The 16,847-nt window shown below is 45.8% G+C and overlaps 1 long non-coding RNA gene across 1 annotated transcript; it reads right to left on the bottom strand.

Annotated features, from left to right (window-relative positions):
- Nucleotides 1-209: 209 nt before the first annotated feature.
- LOC146209342 (uncharacterized) lies at nucleotides 210-3,136 on the bottom strand. Its single transcript, XR_014703425.1, has 3 exons — nucleotides 3,047-3,136; nucleotides 2,305-2,368; nucleotides 210-345 (listed from the first exon to the last, which is right to left on the bottom strand). It is a non-coding gene; the product is annotated as an uncharacterized LOC146209342 (long non-coding RNA).
- Between the last annotated feature and the right edge of the window lie 13,711 nt (nucleotides 3,137-16,847).

Here is a 16,847-nt window from a genome sequence, read left to right on the forward strand (position 1 = left end):
TAAGGATTGAATAGATTATCTCAACGTAGATTCTAGTAATTAGTGTTGCTAACGTATTTGGAAAACGTTTGAGGTGATGGGAATAGTAATCAATAAAAGAATACTTAAAAATGCAAATATAGTTTGTAAGTGATCTCCAGGCAGTTTATCTCTTGGCAGGGTAGCCAAGTCTGCAGCGAAATTATTTAATTATACCAGTAATTAATTATACCACGAATGTTTATTGAGAAAAGGCTCAACTTCACTCGTCAACTTTCTCCTCCGTGCGTCCCATAGCCTTGCTGATTGCATCCAGCACGCCACCTTCAACTGCGAATGCTTCACAAGGGTTCATCATCAGAGCCGCTGTCGAGAATGAAAAAAAAAGCAAATTTCTCTTTGTATAACGCAATGAAATATATATATATATATATATATATATATATATTTTTTTTTTACGGGCTGAATACAGTGTCTTGTAATCTTTCTGCTAGCATGTTTCCGACAACTGCCCTTAGTGATTTTGATGTGAGGGAGACGAAAGTCAAATTTTTTCGATTGGCGAGACTGTAGCGCAAAGCAGACAGGACACACGAGAAGAACGAACAACACGAGCGCTCATGTTGTTCGTTCTTCTCGTGTGTCCTGTCTGCTTTGCGCTACAGTCTCGCCATGTTTACGCACCAACAAGCCCAAAAAGCCACCCTTTTGAACTATTTTTCGATTGACTTCACGAAGCTGGAACAGTCCCTGTGTCGTTCAAAACAACAGTGTTCTGCTTATTCTAAGAACAATTGAACATCAGTGGTTGGTAGAAAAAATATGGGAGGTCGCCTGGTTAAGTTTTAGCTATTGCATCAAATAAAAACAAAGGGTGTCCTGTCTAGTATGTTGCTGATGTTGCTTACATAGACTTAGTATTTGTGGTTATTCTTCAGTTGCAGATCACGTTGTTGGTAGTAAAAATTATCATTACACAAACTGCACTCTATGACAGTATGTAGACGCTTCCGCTATTGCTATGGTGCAGAGAAAATTAACAGCTTCTGCTTTCTGTGGCTTTACTAGAAACCCATGCTGGCAGAGGGCAGCAAGTATGAAAACTGAAAGAAATGAAGACCTGACTTATTTTCGTTTTAATATCCAGCAGGATGTAGAGCACAAAAAAAAGATTTCAGGCTAGCATAAATGCGCAGATCACCTCAGTCTGAACATACGCCACATTTAGAAAATGTAGCATCTAGCCTACCAGAATATTCGGGTGGGTAGTACAGTTTTAATACTTGAACTGTCCTGGCTTTACAGACAGTATTCATCAGCAGTTTGAATATACCTACTGTAGGGCAACGGCTTTTCTAACATCTGCCCGATTTACCTGATTTTGTGCCAGGTGCATCCACTTGACCCCCACGACTTCAAATTCTTGCCTTTCCCTGGAATTTCGCTTGCTGCTATCAGAAACGACTGCTTATCCTGCCTTTGCATCCAACGTCTTACCCACATACATTTTCTCTTACGTTTAACTGAATGATCATTAACTCTCGTTTGTTCCTAGGCTTCTTCTGCACTGTTTTTGTATATTACGGCACACGTACAATTTCCAGCTCCATACCACTAAGGTGTCCTTAATTTCAGTACTGCCCTTTTCGTTATCTTCAACCTGCCTGTCCATCAGGTTAGTACTGGCATAAGATGCAGCTGTTATATACTTTTCTCTCGAGGGTACTGGTAGGCTGCTATTCATGATTTGAGAATACTTGTACAATCTGGTCCTTCTTAACCGGATGCTGCTAGTTATTTTTTTTTTTTTTGGTTGTCCGGATCTGCGACTACTGTCTGTCTTAAGCAGACAGATTGCTTTCACACTTCCAGAACCTCGCCAGCTGTAGCAATTTCCGTTCTTATCTAATGACGTTGAACACTAATTTAGTGTTTGCATATCATTTTATGTCCCCAATTCCAAGTTACATCCGCTCATTGTATTTTGTTTGGTGGTATACAGCAAATAAATGTCACTATCAGCCTCAAAGTAATATTTAAAATTATATGTTAGATTTCCATCCAATCACCAATATATTAATTTTCATGGGAGATAATAGGGCTACTAAACACATTACAATACTTAATTTTTTAATGAGTATTGCGTAATGAGCTAAAAAATTTTTCTTTATGCCACGATTCCTTACATCGCATATTCGTTGTCATTTATGCTCGTAACCTGTCTTGCTTACTGACCGTCTGTATTTATTCTGTTCACTAAAAAATCTCCCACCAGGCAAGACTATTCAAAATTGCAAAATAATGTTGTGCCAAACTTATACTTACCAATCGCAATAGCAGCAAGCACTACAACGTTGATTTCGAATAGACGCACCATATTGAACTTGACCTGCACGAAAATAGTTTTGAGATTGATGACTTAACGCAAGCATGTAGTTTAAGTTCGTGCTGATGGCTACAGGAGCTGGTTAGAACGTGGTATACCTGCACAGATTTAATGTAACTTTTCCGTTTTGCCAGATTTCACAGAATTAGAATCCGATAAAAATTTCCGTAATTATAGCTTTATGGTTGTTACGAGGCTGGTAACGTTCTGGAAGTGTTTTAACTGACAACCAATATATTGGTTGGAACACTGGGGGATATGAATTCAGTCTCTTTAGCTTAAACACAAAGCCATCTTGAACATTAAAATTGTACCTTGTTTCCAATATCACTCTTGTAGACATTCTGCTCAAAGCGAGGAGATTTCTTATTAGGAAGGTACTTTAGGATCCCCTCATCTATGTCTTACTCAGGCGTCAGATTATTGTAAAGCCATCTACGTTACGCAAGTAGGACACAAGATGTTCCCACTAAGGAATTACATGTGTATTCAGCCCTCGATCTTCGTCTGAGAGCAAAGCCTTTAGGGTATCCGTACAAAGACAATTGGTGTCGTATGAAAGCTAACAAAACACCCAAGATATGACGAGGCCGAATAGATGTTTGGTTTGGTTTGTGGGGTTTAACTTCCCATAGCGACTCAGGCCAAATGGAGTATAAGGGATAAAAACGCCGGACTTACCGAAGAAATTTCCGAGGTGAGAAAGTAAGAAGCAGTTTTGGCACCCGCTGCTGACTCTGAAGAAAGGCTTGTTTCGATGCTTTATATAACGCGATGGCAGATGCGGTGGAAGAGAAAATGACAAAAAACCTTGTATGACAGGTAATTTTCTATCTCGGCAAATTTCAATTATGCTGAGAAATGAAATGTCAAGCTAGCTGAAGCAATACATAATAATGAGAGAAAGGGGGAATGTCATCAGCCTGAATGAGAGGACTTGCAATGTGAGGATGTCATGCGTAATTAACCGTCCTACTACACCCACTGTATGGTTAAGGCATCTCCCAGACCCTTCCAGTTATTCCTGGTCTGTGCCAGCTGTTTCCGCCTAATCCTTGCAGACGTGATTGACTTCGTCTGTCCATCCAACGGTCCTAAGCGAGTAGCTACGTTTGCCTTTTCCTCGATTATAGTCAGCAGCGGTTATTATCGTTATTTTGTCTTCGCACTGAGCGTTCTGTCCACACCCTTTTCGTCCTTCGTTATTTTGACTACAATACAAGTAACTCGTGTTACTTCCATTACACAATCTGCACGCTTCCTGCCTGTTAATTTTACACCTAAATATTTATTTCGCTTTCTGTGTTGCCCCTATTCAAATTGAACCCTTTTTGTAGCCGTTCTTCTTTGCTCGCTACTGGTTGAGTGTTGGTAACGTCTAGTTGGCAGATATATATACGGTGTAATAATCATAAATGCAGAGAATATTAGGAACTCACAAAGCTTCAAGAAACGGTTGAGGGGCATGCCACCTTCTGCCAAATGCCCACTGGCCGCCATATATTGGAGCGTCTAGGCATTCGCATCCCCGCAAATAACCCTACCATCCTCGCCATTCCTCCTCTCCTACCATAAAAATTTATCAACAAAGCCTTGCACTGCGCACACTCTCAAAACCACGAGCTTTGCCGCCGAGCGCGAGGAGATCAACTATCAGACGCCGTACGGGTGAACGCCGCATGCACGGATGAGGAAGCCGTGGTGTCTAACCTCCAAATCCTCCCTCCAACCTTTTGATACCATCCATCCCTCCTACTCCTCGGTCGCCTCTACGGAGGCAGCCTAGGAAGTAACCATCGCGTACGCTCTTACACGCTCGGAAACACGCTATATAATTACAGACCCTAAAGCTGTGGTACTAATTTTGCGCGCGGTTGAATGCAAGGCCCCGAGTGCAGCACACAGATTGGTTTGGTTTGTGGGGTTTAACGTCCCAAAGTGACTCAGGCTATGAGAGACGCCGTAGTAGACGACTCTGAAAATTTCGACCACCAGAGGTTTTTTAACATGCACTGACAGCTGCAGCACACTGTCAGTCCGCCCCGTCATGTTGAGCTGATATGGGTGCTAGCGCCCTCCGGGAATCCTCGTAACGAGGCCGCCAATGCGTTTGCCTGGGGTTCTTTAAACCTGGTGCATGCGGTCTCTAATCCGAGATTCACGCGGGATCGTACGCACGCCTTAAGCAGCTAACGCTTGCCTTTTTGGCCGCGCACTTGTTTTACACCCCTCCCCATACCTCCCTACACAACTACCACCTGATACTCTGGACGAGCCCCACCGGGGTGGTGCAGTGGTAAGACGCCCGACTACTGTGCCGGAGTACCCGAGTGCGGACCCGACCTCAGCGGCTGCGTTTCGATGGAGTCGAAACGAAGAGGCGTCCGTCCGCTGTGCGATGTCAGCTCACGTTAAAGATCCCCAGGTGGTCGAAATTACTCCGTAGCCCTGCACTACGGCTCCTCTTTCTCTCTTTCCACTTTCACTCCCACCTTCCTCCCTTCCCTTACGGCGCGATTGCGGTGTCCACAGAAAACAAGTAAGACAGTTACTGCGCTTTTCCCTTCCTATAAATAAATCGCAGCTTTAAATCACGCTCAAAGGACAGGATAAAATATACCTGTATTTGCATTCACTGTGTGGAAGGAGTGGTATACCGGATACCCCCGAACTGTGGAATGTCCTGTAAGGGCAAATGGGGAAGCGCAACCAAAAAGCCTTGGGGAACATGAGAAGAGAAAGAAAACAAAAAAATAAATGCGCAAATTTTGGTCAGCCATGTCAACACGTGAAAGTGTGAGCCTTGACTATAAAAGGCGAAGATTTGTCTAGATAAGGCGAGGAAGAACAAAGAGGCCGGATATTGTTGTAAGCCTTTCATATAACGAAAAAGGCGGCCATGTGCGTGAATGACACATCAGTCAACCTGTACGCGGCGGAGTGTGATCTTCTGTGTAACGATAGTTAGAGGCAATAAGTCACGGCTACGATAACGCACGTCGAGTGATTGTGAGCGTAGCATGAGGTAGAGGTTATAAATGTTTGTGCCTGTCTTATGCAGTAAACAGCTGCAAGTTAGCATCTGTCCGTTGTCTCCTTGTCTCTTTTGAGTGTGTGTAAAATTTTTTTGCGCCAGGATATATTTTCTAATTTTACAACAAACTTGTTGACAAAGGCTGCGTGAAATATTCATTGCTATTACACCAGTCATTTTAATTTATTATTTCATGCTCTCAGCAGAATGGTGGTTTTACTTACAAAAACTGAGCTCCTCTTTAAGTGGGCAAACACTGAAATGTCTCCTCATCAATTTGAGACTTTCATTTGCCAGCCGTCTTTTCCTTTCTTGATCCCTGTCTTGTCCCCTAAGTCAATTTCATTGAACTGCAAGACAGATAGATGTGAATTCAAAACCAATCCAAATATGCATATACCTTCTTTTTCTACTTTGAAAAAGTGTCTTTTGGTCCCTACATATAGCAATACATATTTGTAGTAAAGGCGATGTCTAAGAATAATCATATATGATACCACCTGTCACTATATATTGTCACGTAATGGTGACAATGCCGTACACGCCAAAAGAAGACACAGGCGTGATGGTACTGAAATAACTCTTTATTGGGGCTAACTTGCGCCCACAAAAGAACTAAGCAACTCGGCGGCGGCGATAGCGACGAACGCACTCGTCGGTCGTCAAACAAAGAATGCCCGTCACACTCGGCAACGCTCAATTTAAAGGCTGCACAGAACAATCTAGATAACGTCGCAAACAGCTACCAGCACGGGCTGGAACAGTGTGGAAAGACACCCGAGTGGCCGGAACCTTCGAGACAGATCTCGGTGCATCTTTCGCTACAACAAAACTGATAAAGGTGTGACTTGCGACATCGAGCATTAACAAATAATGATTACGGAACTGATACGCGGTCCAGAATCAGAGTGATAAGCCTGTATGCCGGCGGCTGTTAAAAAACAACAACTACTGTTTGAAGGTTTCGCGGCATTACTCCCCCCTTAAAAAAAACATCGCCTCGATGTTCCAAAACAAAGAAACTTAAACATAAACACTGCAAAGTTTAAACACCACAGATTCTTTAACGCGCGTAATATGGCTTCAGTCGTACAACATGTACAATTTCTGGGCGTGCGCGTCGCCGTTGTGATGCTGACGTTCCGTCGGGAATGACTTCATAGTCCAGTGGTCCGACGCGGCGAAGGATTTTGTATGGCCCAAAGTATCGACGCAACAACTTTTCACTTAATCCGCGACGGCGAATTGGTGTCCAAACCCACACTTGGTCTCCTGGATTGTACTCTGCATGGCGTCGTCGTAAATTGTATCGTCTACTGTCGGTGCGCTGTTGGTCTTTAATACGCAGCCGTGCGAGTCGTCGGGCTTCCTCTGCACGCTGCAGGTAGGCGGCGACGTGAAGGTTGTCTTCGCTGGTTACGTGCGGCAGCATTGCGTCGAGCGTCGTCGTGGGCTCCCTGCCGTACACAAGCTTAAACGGGGTCGCTCTGGTCGTCTCCTGGACTGCCGTGTTATACGCGAAGATCACGTACGGCAAGATGGTGTCCCAGGTGTTGTGTTCAGCGTCGACGTACATAGCGATCATGTCCGCGATCGTTTTGTTCAGGCGCTCCGTGAGGCCATTGGTCTGGGGATGGTACGCAGTTGTTCGTCGATGACTTGTGTGACTGTATTCCAGGATGGCTTGCGTCAGCTCTGCCGTAAACGCCGTTCCCCTGTCCGTGATGAGCACTTCTGGGGCGCCGTGTCGCAAGAGAATTTGTTCGACAAAAAATTTGGCGACTTCTGCCGCGGTACCATTTGGTAGTGCTCTTGCTTCGGCGTAACGGGTAAGGTAGTCAGTGGCTACGATGATCCACTTGTTACCCATAGACGAAGATGGAAAGGGGCCGAGGAGATCCATCCCAATTTGCTGAAAGGGCAGGATTGGGGGCGGAATCGAGTTTAGTAGTCCTGCTGGTCTGATCGGTGGCGTCTTGCGTCGTTGGCACTCACGACACGTCTTCACGTAGTGGGCAACTTCGGCAGGCAGTCGCGGCCAGTAATACTTTTCTTGGATTCGACGCAACGTGCGCGCAAATCCGAGGTGGCCTGCTGTGGGCTCATCGTGCAACGCCTGCAGAATTTCTTGCCGAAGGGTTTTAGGCACTACGAGAAGCTGCGCGGTCTTGTTGGGTGCGAAGTTCTTCTTCACGAGGAGGCCATTGCTTAACGTGAAGGATGATAAATGTCGCCTGAACACACCAGGAGGGGAAGCGGTCTTTCCTTCCAAGTAATCGGCTAGCGCTTTCAGCTCAGGGTCTGATCGCTGTTGTTCTGCGAAACTGCTGGCGCTTACCGGTCCCAAAAAGGCGTCGTCGTCATCGTCCTTCGGGGGAGCATCGACGGGAGCGCGGGATAAGCAGTCTGCGTCGGAATGCTTTCGGCCCGACTTATAGACTACAGTCATGTCAAATTCTTGAAGTCGTAGGCTCCATCTGGCAAGGCGGCCGGAAGGATCTTTCAAATTAGCCAGCCAGCAGAGCGCGTGATGGTCGCTTACCACCTTGAATGGTCGGCCGTATAAGTATGGACGAAACTTAGAAGTGGCCCAGATGACTGCAAGGCACTCCTTCTCGGTCGTCGAGTAATTGACTTCGGCTTTTGTAAGTGACCTGCTAGCGTAGGCGATTACTTTCTCCTGTCCGGCACTCTTCTGGACGAGAACGGCTCCTAGGCCTACACTGCCTAGGAGCCGATTCGTCGGTACGAGCAGTGGCGCAGAATGTGGCCGGCCTCACCGCAGTGGAAGCATAATGGCCGGTTGTTTGCAGTCCTCCAGGCGTCGCACTTCCTGGGGTTTGGGGGTCGTTGGTAGGCTTGGCGGGCGGGGGCCAAGGGGCGGTTTTCAGGAACAGGGCGGTAGTGGCGAGGGCTACGAAAGTCATCACGTCGGGGCGGAGGGCGACGTAATGCACCAGCGTAGTTCATCGCTGTTGCTTCTTTTGCTGGAACAGTCGCAGCCATCGCTTCAGGAACGCCCAGCGCCTGCTGAACTTCTTCACGGACGACGTCCGCGAGCGTCGCCACCTGGAGTTGTTGCGATGATGGCAACATTCGGCGGAGCTCCTCTCGCACGATCTCCCGGATTAGGTCCCGAAGGTTCTCTCCGCTTGCAGATGTGCTGGGGTAGTGGCATGAGTAGTTTGGTTGAAGTGGTCGCTCGTAGTGGCGCATCCGGGTATCCAACGTCTTCTCGATGGTCGATGCTTCACTCTGAAATTCTTCCACAGTTTTCGGCGGGTTCCGGACAAGCCCCGCAAAAAGCGACTCTTTAACGCCTCGCATTAAGAATTTCCCTCTGTCATCTTCGGTCATGTTAGGGTCGGCGCGGCGAAACAGGCGTTTCATCTCCTCTACGTAGGCCAGGACGGGCTCGTTTGGTAGTTGAATTCTTGATTGGAGGAGGGCCTGAGCTCTTTCTTTTCTGTCAGAACTTGTAAAGGCCATCAAGAACTGTGCTTTGAATATCTCCCAAACCTTGAAAGAAGTCTCGTGATTTTCAAACCAAACTCGGGCATGTCCTTGAAGAACAAAGTAGACCTGCCTGAGTTTCGCAGCGTCGTTCCAACCGTTGAATTCTGCCACACGGTCGAAAAGGTCCATCCAGTCACCCGCATCTTCATCCGATCGTCCATGGAAGCAGGGAGGCTCACGGGGTTGGACGAACACAACTGGTGCTGTAGGCTGGGCCATTGTCAGCGTCGATGCCTTCCGAGATCGAATAGGGTCAAGCAGCAGACCGTGTTCGGGTTGTAGGCCTTGAAGTCGGCGGCTGGCTCGGTGACCTGTAGGCTGGTCTTCCAGGGCGTCAGGAACACGGCTTGGGTCTTCGCTTGAAGGATCAAAGGCAGCACCTCCACCAGATGTCACGTAATGGTGACAATGCCGTACACGCCAAAAGAAGACACAGGCGTGATGGTACTGAAATAACTCTTTATTGGGGCTGACATGCGCCCACAAAAGAACTAAGCAACTCGGCGGCGGCGATAGCAACGAACGCACTCGTCGGTCGTCAAACAAAGAATGCCCGTCACACTCGGCAACGCTCAATTTAAAGGCTGCACAGAACAATCTAGAAAACGTCGCAAACAGCTACCAGCACGGGCTGGAACATTGTGGAAAGACACCCGAGTGGCCGGAACCTTCGAGACAGATGTCGGTGCATCTTTCGCTACAACAAAACTGATAAAGGTGTGACTTGCGACATCGAGCATTAACAAATAATGATTACGGAACTGATACGCGGTCCAGAATCAGAGTGTTAAGCCTGTATGCCGGCGGCTGTTAAAAAACAACAACTACTGTTTGAAGGTTTCGCGGCAATATAAAGCCAGCGATTCTTAATTTGTGTGCTAGCTTCAGTATGCGGTGCTTTCATATAGGATATGATGTTTTACTCCAGAATGCTCAAGTTACAGATTTTCAAACTGAAGACATCCTCAGGGGACCTACGCCTGTGCTAGCTCTTCTCCGTCCTCATGGCTCTCCAATCTCACAGTGTACTTACGCCTTGTGCAATTACTCCTACCTACTCACAGGCTCCTCTTTTACCCCTCTGAAAAGTGATACAGGAGTGGTCCACATTGGCTATCATGAAGCCGTTCTTTCCCTGACTGCGTACGTATAAATAAGTTGACGGATCAATAATTGTTGAACGTTGCTGCGGTGGTTTCATCTGAATACGAAGTGCTCAATGACCATGGCCTCAGCGGATAAAGTCATTAGTATTCAATATACTTGCGGTAATTTTATGTAGTCTAAATGGTGATAATCTTGAGACACCTGGGCCAGTCACTTAGAGATACGCTCCTTTATTGTCGACATTATCCTCACATAATTTCCTATAGCAAATAGCTAACATTAGTTACGCTGATTCCAAGTGTGTGAATTAAAAAATTCGTATTGGGCAATAGGGATTTATGTCAAGCCCAAACTAACGACGTTTTACTGTTGAGGTTTTTTATCGACCGCCACTGCAGCCAGATAAGTCAGAAAGTTAAGTTTGTGGCGGAAACTTGCTTGCAGTTTTCATTTCGGAATAGTTGAAGCAGTGTGTAAGGTTTTTATGAAAGTATTTGAGAGTTTTTGCTGCCGTTTTGTCACGTTTTGTCAGTAATTACAAACGCTAGGTGATATCCTCCCGCCTTCTGTGAGGTGAAATTTTCGAAGATAAGCCATCTTTCGGAATATATGCAACGACCCCATTCTGAACGAAACTGCTGTTGTTCAAAGAGGTGTTCATGTGGTACAGAGAGTGACTTTGGTTGTGGTAAACTGTAGTGCCCTGTATGTGTATGCCGGTCTGTAAACCTTCGTATCCTGCTTCGACTACTGAAGGCACGTCTAACATGATGCATGTGGAAGAGTATGCGTACCTGGCTAACCAGCACAGTAATAGCATCGCAGTCATATTTCATGCTGTTCATTACGAGGTACAGTTGGAAAAACGAGATTAAAATGTGCGTTTTTTATTACGCCAAAAGCAGAGCAGCCGTTTTAAGGCTTTAATTAAATTGTATTCCTCCTCCTGCGACCTCCAGCTGAGCACATGCATTATTTTCAGTGACAGTTGACTAGCCTGGTAGACAAGCTAGGTACATGTTTAGATCTCTGCCTTTATACGTACCGTCTTTGCCAAAAGTAACCAGGCTGCCCGATTTGCTCCTTAGCCCTGTAGTTAAGCGTTCTACAGGACATGCCAAATTAATAATCACCTGTGCGGAAAAAAGACCCTTCACTCTTATTTGTAAAGATCATTTTTTTGCCTTTTGAAATAGATCAAGGGCTCCAAACCCGATTGAGAAGGAAACCCTGCAGCCTGGTTACTTTTGGCAAAGACTGCAGAGCCCACAGTTGCAGTTGCGTTTATGGAGCTCACAACGAAGCCTTCTCTGTTAAGTTTCCAAGATGAGTGCATAAGAAAAAATATACACAACCCTATAAAAGTAATTTGGTCTCGTTAGGTATCTGTCCACAGCTTTCAACCCCTCTAGATATTGGAAACAGTTCGAAAAATAATATTTGAAACAGATAACTTCTTTGCCGTGACGTCCTGAATGGCTGCTACGCTCCCCATTCACCGTCCTTCAGAGCTCTCTCCACACGTGGTAATAGGAAAAAAGTCACTTGAAGGGAGGTCAGGAGAGCATGGCGGACGACGATCTACAGTTACGTTGTGCTTGATAAGAAAATTTTGGTAGCTCGTGGCAACGTGCAGTCTTGCGTGTCTCGCCGACGCTGCCGAATGTTCTCTAAATCGCCATAAGATGCACATGAATAAAAATTCAGGCTGTGTACTTTGCCAATTTTTCTCAAGTTATCATTGCTGTCGCGCACCGGTATGAGCAGGTGATATGTATATTTTAATTATTTTTCGGAATTTTAGACTATCATCGCTACATATCCCACCCAAGAGGATTATCTTCCATTATCTTCCAGTTTCAACTCCTCATTTGCCAATACGTCGTATGACCCTAGGCTTGAGCTGCTCCCCCAGAAACCCATGGTCGAATTTATTAATGTCGATCTGTACTACTGGAACGCCTCAGGAATCAATGTTGAGGTACTGAATGTTGATGTAAGTAACGTAAGGTTCACGATCTGTTGCTAATAACGGGTACGGATGAAAGTGCGGCGCCCTATCGCAATCCTAATAAGCTCCTAAATATCAAGCCGAATAAAATTTAATTAATATTGCAGTAATTTTTGAAAAAATAAATATGTAACCAGCTCTCAAGCCGGAAATATAGCCAATGTCGGCCTCCAATTTAAATCTAGTGGTAACCAAAAACACGTCCAAAGCCAGGTCTCGATATTAGCAAGCCTATGGTTCAAGACGATTTTTTTTTTTGTTTAAGAACAGCAGCATGACTTTCGAAGCGTTTGTGTTTATCATTGCTATGCAGCTTATTCGATTTTTGTATGAAGTAAATAACTATCATGAAATATATATGCCATTTTATAGATTATTGAACGCAATCTTTTTCGTGTGCCATAACAACCTTCTGCACAAACTGCGCATATCATTTAAAGGCACTAATTCAATCGACTAAATAACCGACTATACCAAACAGCTGTATCAGGCACCATAGCCTCACCATCAGCTCAAGGAGAACACCTCAAGGCGCGTTATTGTCTTTCCTCCTCTTCAATTTATCTATGTTTCATTTTGCCTTCAAATTGGCTTCTCTTCCAGGGATACATCACGCTCTTTACGCGGATGATGTCACAATCTGGGCAACGCAAAGTAACCTAGGCCACATAGAGTCTTGCCTGCAAACCGCGGTGACCGTAGTCGACTACTACGCGACCTACTGCGGACTGCAGTGCGCCCGAGCTAAACCTGAATTTGTACACGTATGTCCCTCCCGCCGAGACACAATTCAGCTTCGCATACGTCCGCACTCGGGACCGATCCGGGAGGCCAAAGAGACCCGCGTACTTGGTCTCTTCATACACCATCAACGCAGGGCTGACACCACCCTGGCCAAACTTCGCACGGTTGGAGACCAGGTGGGCTGTATGGTCCGCTGAGTCTCCAACAAGCGGGGTGGATTACGAAGCAAGGATTCACTGCGGCTTGCCCACGCTTTTGTAACGAGTAGAATCCTCTACTCGACCACCTACTTGTACCTGCGCAAACACGATGGTGACCAATTGGAGGCCATTAGTCAAAAAGTCATGAAGCGGGCTCTCGACCTTCCGGTCATCACGTCCAGCCAGAGACTTCTGGCCCTTGGCGTGGTGAACACCTTCAGGGAGCTTCGAGAAGCCCACTTATTCAACCAATACACGCATCTTACACAGACCGCGTACGGTCGCCGCCTCTTGGACCGGCTACATATCAAACACGAATACCCCATTGATTAAAAGGTGAGAGTGCCAGAACCCTGGAGACGCGCCCTCCGGGTCCGACCCCTTCTTCGCAACATGTCTAAAGAAGACCACAGGGGTCGTCGCCAGGCGCGTGCGGAAGCGTTGGAGCGGCACTATGGTCACCAACGACACGTGTATTACATTGACGTTGCCGGCCCACACCACGGGCCGGCAAGAGACAAGACTTGCATGAGGATCACCCGCGCGTGTCTGTTAGATGCGCGGGGGGGGGGGGGGGGGGGGAGCAGTTGAGTGCGATTTCATCCTGGGCTTCGATATATAAGGTGTTTAATTTTCACATTTTCATTTTCATGATTTCATTCCCTAGTTGTTCTAGCTGTTACAGGGAGCTGTTATGATTTATGTGTATTCACGATCCTCAGATTACGTCGCGTGCTTGTGTTCCCTTTTTCCTATTCTAAGGAATAAAGCATCAGTTGGTAGATTGCGCCTAACCTCAGCGTTTGTCCAGTTCCTTTGTCCGTGTACAACTAAGCAGCGCAGCATTTACGAGAAGATGTTCCAACTAGCCCAGTCTCAAGCACTTCTTTTCCCCTTCATCCCAAGCTCGCATTTTGTGATTGCAGACTTCGCAACAGATCAGCTTTTGTGACCGCAACAGGACGCTGCAGAAAATTGTTCACACATCTTCAAAGCAATCGCGAAGAAGTGACGACGCAAGGCCTCAGAGCACCACCGCAATGGAAGAGAGGAACGCGCCGAGGAACAGGTGCGCCCCATTCTCCCTATGCCGGAAGAGTTATCGAGGGCCACACAGACATTAGTCCTCTGCCTCGCAACTAACACTTCGTTAACCCCGTCGTTTAGGGATAAATTATTTCACAATGACCCCGACGAAGGGAGGTGGCGTCACTGCCGAAGTACAACGACCACTGCCCATAGTGTATGAGACTGTCAACAGAATTCTGACATTTTAATCAGGGCTCTTGCCGAAATTCCCGTTGCCATCCGCCCGGCCCGCTACATCGACTGGGTTCTTCCGCTGTCTCTGGACAACGCGGCCGTCGCTATGCTCTGGTCAAAGATTGGAGAGTTTGTTGGCTCAGGCCCCAGAGTCACGCTTTATGGCAAATGTCACAGACAATCAAATCAACATACTCCTCGGCCGCCGTAATTGTGGTGGAGCAGCTGCCTGCACAGATGCTAGCAGCAAACGTGCATGAAAGGGCTGTCAATAAACGTGTTTCAGTCAATAATCTGGCACTAGGCACCATCCTCGTTTTAGCTCGTACGCGCGTGCAACTCCACGGGCAAGCCTATTAAACAATGCTTCTATCAGGCCGCACACGGGCTACTCTAAATTTTCTTCTTTACCTACTAACGTTAAATTTTATAAATTACATAGGTGGTTAACTTGCCTCATCAAGAAATAGTTTGTTGTACAAGCAGCTAATTATAGCATTTATTGAGCTGTTTGAATTGTTTCCGTAGTAATTGTGTTCGTACTTTCGCACTGCAAGATGTACCCACTCTTTTTATGCCCAGCATATCAGATACTAATGTTTATAAATTAGATACTAAAATAGGAACTCATACCAGTAGTGATTTGCCTGGCCTGAAGCAAGTAAAGGGAAAAGGGGCTCGCTCTGCAGATTGTTAAATACATTGCTCCATAGAAAACATTCTTTACGGCGGTATTTATTAGTGAGTGTGCACAGGTACATTGATAACAACGTTGGTCACGCTTTGATGCAGCGTTAATTTGGTTTGATCACGAATGAAAGTTGGTCCAAAGCAGCGTGATGATACTGATGTGGCAGCCGGGCTCTGTTTGACTACGGACGATACGGAGGTGAAAGTCCGCCAGGCCATAAAAACGGCTTCACAAGATCATTGCTTTCGAAATAACCAGTTGAACAGTGAAATAGTACTGTATCCATCGTTTGATTCCAAATCGTCAAAGAATGAGTGAACGCTACCTAGTAATACTAAATTTATTCAGGCGTTAATCCTGCAGAGCTTGCACGGTGTTCCCTACTGAAACGTTTCGAAACAGTTTACGAAATTTTAATATCCTGATTCTGAGTTATATGGAGAAGACACGAAAATCTGCAAGCGTTTAATAGCGTCATCGTAAAGCGGTTATGTATCCCTTCTATGAACTCTCTGTATCCCGCTTGATATACATGATATCATGTGGCGGGAGTCTATATTCCACTGTCGCCATGTGCTGTCAGCTCAGCCTCACTGTACCCTCGTATTATTCTCACAGAGTGTGTACTTTCCATATCATTTCCGCAAAGTCATATATGGACGCCATACTGAATTACTGGAACGCCGGCACTTAGCACATTCTCTAAAGCCCACCGTCATACGCTCCTTCAAGCGTCACAGGTACCTATTTGGCGAAGAGTAGAACATTTTTATGACATTTACTTCATAGAGTGTAATCAAACTAAAAAAAAAAAAGATATTATATATTGAGCTCCTTTATCTAAGCTGCACTGAAATGAAATGGTTCCGCTGTTTGAACAGTTGCTTCAGCTCCCGAAAGCATTAGAATGCTAAGCGTTTGATTGCGACAACAGATGTTTAGACCATCATAATCTCTAAAAACACCAAGATAACACAACGAAAATTCGCTACCCCTTTAAGCTCTTTCGATTTTGTTGCGTTTTTGTTCCAATTCGTGCAATTATTAAGTAATTTGTAATAGTGCGAAGGAATGACTCTGAGAATTTCATATTTGGCTTGATTGTAGGATCAAAGCGCCTTTTATATCTAAACATTTGCATCGTGTTTGTAGTTTATAACTGGTTTGTAACAAGTCGTCTCAAAACCCCGACAGGCGACTACAGCCAAATTCCATCGAATATAAATGCGAATATGGCTGCAGTCAGTTTCTTGTTTTCCACATGTAGTTTAGCAATCAAGAGAAACTGTTTTCTCCGTCGTGCGTTGGGTGCCGGCATAGTGTCGAACGCATGCGAATGTCCAAACTTTCAGACATTAAGCGTCGTCCGCCGCACGGAAGCCCCACATCAACTTCGGAAGTGAGCTACTGAAAGACTTTAAAATATGGGGATAGTTAAGCTCCACATTTTAAGGGCAAGACGAAACAGAATTATTGACTTGTATTTGCCTGTTCCCCTGATACACCTTTGCTTGCTTACAGTAGATTTGCAGTTTTTTGACACTAATTCCTAATTAGTACCTTTCTTATCACACTTATTAGCATCATTATTTTCCATTTTTTCTATGCAGCGTTCTCAACCGGTGTCATGCCTTCGGCAATTACCCGAGGGCATCACTAAGACATGAAAAAAAAAAAAGGGGGCGGGGGGGGGGGGGGGGGCGGGGGGGTCGTCGTTCGATGCCCGGCATAGCAGGTAAGCAAACGTAGTCAATGAGACGAAGCCATGTTGGCTTGTAACAACAATGTTTATCGATTCAAAAAGAGGGATACGCCGCTTGGAACGGAAAGCAACGTTAACATACGAAAGGACAGCAACAACCCTAGGAGTGAAGAACATCTCAGTCAAACACTGTAATTTAGGTTACACAGAGAAT

The sequence above is a fragment of the Amblyomma maculatum genome, chromosome 1, assembly GCF_055883805.1.
Source record: "Amblyomma maculatum isolate TAMU_Amacu chromosome 1, ASM5588380v1, whole genome shotgun sequence".
NCBI classification, from domain to species: Eukaryota; Metazoa; Arthropoda; class Arachnida; order Ixodida; family Ixodidae; genus Amblyomma; species Amblyomma maculatum.